Here is a 6,238-nt window from a genome sequence, read left to right as displayed (position 1 = left end):
CCCGCCCTGCACCAGCCCCCGGCCCCGCATCGCCCCCAGCCCCGCAGCATCCCCTGGCCCCGCAGCAGCCCGCGGCCCCGCAGCCCCCCGGCCCCCCCGCAGCCCCCGGCCCCCCCGCCCCGCATCGCGCCCCCACCCGCCTCCCCCCGCAGCAGCGCACGGGCTCTGCCTCCCTCTCGCGGCCGCTCTGCTCGGGCTCCGCCGGGGGCGGGCGAGGGGCTGCACTCCCTGCCCCGCATCCCCCTCCAGCATCCCCGCCCCGGGGTCCCCGCCTGCCCCCCGGCACCCCCGCACTGCCCCCGCCGCCCCGCACCCCGGTGTGTCTCCCCGCGCCCCTTCGCCGGGTGCCCACGCGGGTTTAGCGTAACGTCGCGCCCGCGGGCGCCGGAGGTGTGGGCAAGGCCGGCAGCGCGCAGAGCCTGTTCTTTCGTTGCTCAGCACCGTTCCTGGATATTTACCTTTTGCTTTTAAGCAAAGCCCTTTCGGCTCCCCCCGGGGAAAAACTTTTTATAGCCAGACTTGCATCACGCCTGGGGAATGACTGGAAACGAAGCCAACTTCACTAGAGACAGCTGTCTAAAAATTGAAGCTGTTTTCTTCCCAATAATCTGTTTTCAATTTCTTCTGCAGCCCTTGAAGCCAAGAACAGAACAAAACAAGAGCTCCAGGAGATCCTATAGAATATTAATTGGGTCGGGGCCCTGGATTAGATGAATCAAAGCGTCTCCAGAAATTTCCAGCTCGGCACGGCGAGGATCAGTTTCTCTTCAAACATTTTTTGCTTGAGCCGTGCCCAGTCTGCCCTGGGGCTTGCAGCCGCCTTTCTCTGTGGCAGCAGCCAGGCAGCCCCCTGTCTGCCCCAGCGGCACCAGGATGCCCCCCAAACGCTCCCAGCACCTGCTGGGAGCCTGCACTAGGAAATGGGTGGGAGCACCTGGATGTTCCCCTTCTGCTTCTTCTCCCCTTCACCTGCTTTTCTCTCCCTTCCTGCTATTTCTCCTTTTAATTGCACCCACTGCAATAGCCCCTAGTGCTGGTATTTCTGCTGGTGGTCTGCAAGCCCAGCTCGAGGAGCAAACATCTCCTGGGACCAGGACCCCACGTGTGAGTGCTGTGACCCTCAGACCCTACCTAGCTGGCACTGCAAGGTGGGTCATCCGGGCATCCTGGGATGGCAACCTTGAGCTGGGACCGGGGAGGACATGCTCCCTAGGTATGAAAACAGCTCAAAACCACCTACAGGCAGCGTGGAGCAGTGTCAAGGATGGACCAGTGCCAGGACCAAACCCTGCTGTCTGCCAGCTTTAAGGGCTCCGCAGGGCCTCGTAGTGCCCTGGCTCAGGGTGGCAGAGGAGCGGAGGCAATCCCCCAGCTTCGCTTTGCTTTGCAGGATGTGACACTGCAAGTGTCAGAGCCCTGAGAACACTAATGGGCCATAATGGCCCTGACCAGCCCCACCTGGCCCCACACCTGTGGGCCCAGGAGCCCTATTTAAGCTCAGCCCAGGGCCTCAGGTTCTTCCTGAGCTGTGCTGGGCGGGTGCTGGGCTCCAGTGCAGCCACAGCAGTGCCTTGGTTCTGACCTCAACCTGCTGACTGTCCTCCTGGCTTGGGGTCAGCCCTGCCCCATCACTACGGACCTGCCTGGTGCTTCTGGACCTGATCCTAGCTCAGGTGGGTATGCTGACTTCCCAGCTTGGCCTGGGACCTGCCTCATCACTGTCATACTGCCTTATGAGCTGTGCTCTGGGATGGACCTGGCTGCCACCTGCGCTGCTCCCTGTGATGGCACAACACCTGGGTTTGGACATGGTTCTGAATATCTGGCCTGGACTGGGATGGAGATGCAGGTATGGGATGACAATGGGCTCCTTAGCCCTGGTCCACAGGTGCTGCTGAGAAGACCAGGGACCCCCTTCAGCTCTGGCGCTGCTGTGCTACAGCCTGAGCAGGATGGCTGGGCCTGTGCTAGTGGAATAACCCAGTGTTAGGCCCCTGATGTGGTGGGGTGTCAGATGGAGAGGATGCCCTCTCCCCCTGGTGCTGAGGGACCTGCAGGCAGCACCTCCCCATGCCTGACCTGTCCCATGCAGCAGCTCCTGCCTCCCTGCAGCAGCTGACCAGCCCGGCTTCCATCCCTCTTCCCCACATCCCGCCCTGAACAACTGTGTGATGAAGGGTTGAGAGCTTGGTTGAAACCCCTGAAGGAGCACAAAGCTGATTCTGTGGATCCTACTACAAGAAAGATACGGATGTGCTGGAACATGCCCAGAGAAGGGCCACAAGGATGATCAGAGGGCTGGAGCACCTCTCCTGTGAGGACAGACTGAGAGAGTTGGGGTTGTTCAGTCTGGAGAAAAGAAGGCTCCAAGGAGACCTCAGAGTGGCCTACCAGTATCTTCAGGGGGCCTGCAAGAAAGCTGGGGAGGGACTTCTTAGGATGTTGGGTAACGGTAGGACTAGAGGGAATGGATTAAAACTAGAGATGGGTCGATTCAGACTGGACGTTAGGAAGAAGTTCTTCACCATGAGGGTGGTGAGACACTGGAACAGGTGGCCCAGAGAGGCTGGTGGAAGCCCCATCCCTGTAAATTTTTAAGGCCAGGCTGGACGGGGCTCTGAGCAACCTGATCTAGTGGGAGGTGTCCCTGCCCATGGCAGGGGGGTTGGAACTGGGTGATCTTTAAGGTCCCTTCCAACCCTAACAATTCTATGATCTTTGGGAGGGGTGGGGGGGAACACCAAACCAAGCTCCAGAAGGTGTTGCCTGTGGAGGGGTGAGATGCCATATCAGGTTCAGCGGGAGCTGGGAGCTCCCAAATCCGCTTGGGTCCTGCCTGCCCTGGGCCAGGGGAGCTGTGGTGGGGAGATCCAGGCTTTTCTGCTGTGACAGCATCCCGGCTCGAGAGCTGAGGCTGTGATATTAGAAAGAGTCTGAGGGGGGCAATGTTATGCTGCTGTTTTCTGCTGCTCAGTCCCTACCAAAGTACCTCTCAGAAGGTCAGGTTTGGCAAAAGCATTCTCCTTTTCTTTTTCGCCATTGCGGTGAAGATGGGGTGCATGGCGCTGACCTGGGGCATCACAGCCCTTCTGAGAAACACTGTCCTCAGTTCCTCTCTGTCCTTTAATGGCCCGGGTGGCAGTGTCTGGCCGAGCGCTTGTAATCTAATTACCTGGCTTATGCTGGGGGCTGGAGGGCAGCTCAGCCCCCCCAGTGCAACACGTGCCGCTAAACCCCAAGCACGCAGGGTCTCCTCTGGGGCTGGAGAAGCTTATTGCTGCTGGTCACAGCTGTCAGGTGTGCGTACACCACCCTGACCAGGCGTTTCACTTGGGATCCTCGTTACTCTGCCCTGATGCGGTGACTCTGCAATTTTTAGACAGCACTTGGCCATGGGACAGGGTGTGAAAACTGATCTAGCTCCTTGACGTGGCCTGTGGGGATGGAAATCTGCTCCCAACACGGCCCTGGATAACGGGAGGAATAGCTGTGGAAGCACCGCGGGTTTGGGGCTGCAGAGCTTTGCATACGTGTAAAACTGCACAAGCCTTGGCTCCCTGGGCCCCTTTGCAGAGATAAAATCAGAGGTGTCAGACCGTGTGTCTCCTGGTCCCTGCTCAAAAAGGGGATTTGAATAGAGACATGTGTTAAGGTGCCACAGCTGGACTTGCGCTTAGCCTTGGGAACTATATCTGTGTTGCTCGGTTCAATGACCCCCTCGCAAGAGCAGGGCAGCCCGCTCGGTGTGGAATTTCCTCGAGAGAAGTGCTGCAGGAAGGGGTGGAGGGGGGGGATTTGTTCCAGATGAGGCTTGGCATGCTCCCCTCTGCTCCTCCCTGGCAGATCCCACTGGCTCAAGATGCTCCGAGCCAGGCCCAGCAGGGCTGGTCCAGCGCTGCAGGAGAGCTCGGGTAGGTCTGAGTGGGGCATTGGGATCACGTTCCAGCCCCAGCCTGGACACCGTGCTGCTGCTCCTGTGGAGGCTTTGATCTGCAGGTGAGCTGTGCCTTTTGAGATGGTGCTCAAAAACCCTCAGGAGAAACACGTTGTGCCAGGCTGGGCTGAATCTGGGTGCAAGTCTTGGTCTCTGTTGGTGCATGATGCCTACAAGGAGGGCACCATCCTCCTCCTCAGCAGGGGGAGAAGGGCCTGATCCTCTCTATCCTGGCAGGATGGTTCCGTCTCCTGTGGAACGGCGAGGACGGCTCTGCCTCACCCCTTGGCTCCTCTGAGTGCTCCTGAAAGGCTTTGCTTGGGGCGGCAGCGCCGCGGTGTCAAGTCCCAGCTCTGTCTCACCCAGTGCCTTGAATAGGGGATGTGTTTATTTAAGGAACAACAAAACAGAGGAACGTGCCCTGGCAATGACCGCACCTCCTTATTGCTGGGAGTTGGACCGAGCTCCTCTGGGACCTGCCCCAGTGTGGTGTGGGGACCAACTGGGACCTGCTGGAGCATGCCTGGTTCCCATCCCGCTCTTCTCTCTGGGTTTGCCTTTGTGAGAATTGGAGCCAGGGCAGGGAGGGACTGGTGTGTGCCAGGGCTGGGTTCCCCTGGGGCGCAGGCACCAGAAGGGTCTCCTGTCCCACGTGGTGGAGGTGTCTGGGCACTGACCCAGGCAGCAGGGTGGGAAGGGGGACCTCTCATCATCCCAACCAGCTACTGGTGAGAAGGTGGCTCCAGTCCTGCAAGTAGCATCAGGTTCAGTAATTCCCTGCAGCAAAGCCTTCCTCCAGTGCCCGAAGCGTCACCCCTTGTGGTGAAGGTGGTGGGCTTCTTTCAGCACGCTTGGCCAGGGAAGCCTTGTACCCATCCACCCCCTTATCTCCTGGCCTCCTCAGGATGATCTTGGCTGATAACAATGTTGGCCTTAACCTGAGATGAGGTCCATTCCAGTGAGGTTTCTGTCTTAGCTGCTGCATCTGGTTCAGGCTTTTCTCAGCTCTTTCTCTTGACAACGTTGGCACAAGAGGGACACGGCTGTGTCTTTCCATAGGATGGAAAGATTCCTTTCCATCCTTCTCTTTACCCACAGGAGGAATCAAAGGGCAGCTGGAGCCCAAGGTCCCAGGAGGAGATGAGCTGTCTGTGCCTCACCTCCATGGCACGGCAACGTGAACCTTGCTTCCATTTGTGGTGATATTACCCTGGGTCTTGAACTTGAACCTTGATTTTAATACTGTGAAACAGGCTGACAAAGCGGCTAGGGCAGAGGGAAGGGTGGTGCTCCTGCCAAGGCAAAGCTGCCCCACGCTGCGGGGACCGTGTGCTCCTCTTGCCTGCGGGCACTGCGTCCATCTGTGGCCCGTGATCTGAAGAGCTGGGTGAGAGCAACACTGCCTTTATCCTTGGGTAACCCACAGCTTCCAGCATGGGCTTTGAAGGCATTTCCAGGTCTGAAATGCTGCCAGATCCAGACCACTGCTCTTTTTCCCAGCCCAAAGCAATGGCACTGTGTTTCTCTGCTGTATCACCTTCAAAGCTGTGCTATAGCCATGTCCTGTGGGCCCTGGAGCAGCCGGATGTCCCCATAGCTCTATTCAAGCATCCCTTCTGGTCCAGGAGGTGTTCAGAAAAGGTTGAAATACGTTAGCATGGCCTGATGCTCCGTGCGAATTGGCCCTCCGTGTTACAGCCTTAATCCGGTTAGGGGGATCAGTGTGGCAGGCTTGCAGTGGCCCACGTGGCTCTGCCTGCGGCTTCATCCTGGGATGCGCCTGTCTGCCCAGGCGTCTGTGCAGGGCATGGTGTCATCAGCCAGGTGTGCATTCCTGTGCTGCTCGGAAATGCCACCAAATGGGAAAATGCAACCTGTTTATAAGATAGGCTCATCTGTACCCTAGGGTGGTACACCTCAGGGGGAAGGAGGGGGGTTCCACTGTGGGGGTTAATAGGTCTTTCTATTTTCAGGCTAGTACTGCACGTAGTGGTGTGAGGGTTGTGGTTTCCTTGGGAGCAGCACCAGGCAGGAGGGAGGCAGTGGCAGCTCTCGGGTGTACCCCGGTAGCCATCAGCCCTCTGAGGAGCTGCTCGGTGGCACCCTGTGCTTGCCTTAATGCTCTCGGGGCTGCAGTTGCATGAACATCCTTAAGAAAATCCCGTCACCCACTCCCTGACGATGGAGAGCTGGGGGAAAGTCTGCCTGGGACCACGATCTTCTGGAGGCCGGTGTTGGGTCTGCTCCCAGCTCCTTTGAGAGCAGAGGGGAAATGAAGTCCCTTCAGGGAGCAGGGTGGCTCCT

Source organism: Larus michahellis, chromosome 12, assembly GCF_964199755.1.
Source record: "Larus michahellis chromosome 12, bLarMic1.1, whole genome shotgun sequence".
NCBI lineage: Eukaryota > Metazoa > Chordata > Aves > Charadriiformes > Laridae > Larus > Larus michahellis.
Note: the sequence above shows the minus strand (reverse complement) of the source record.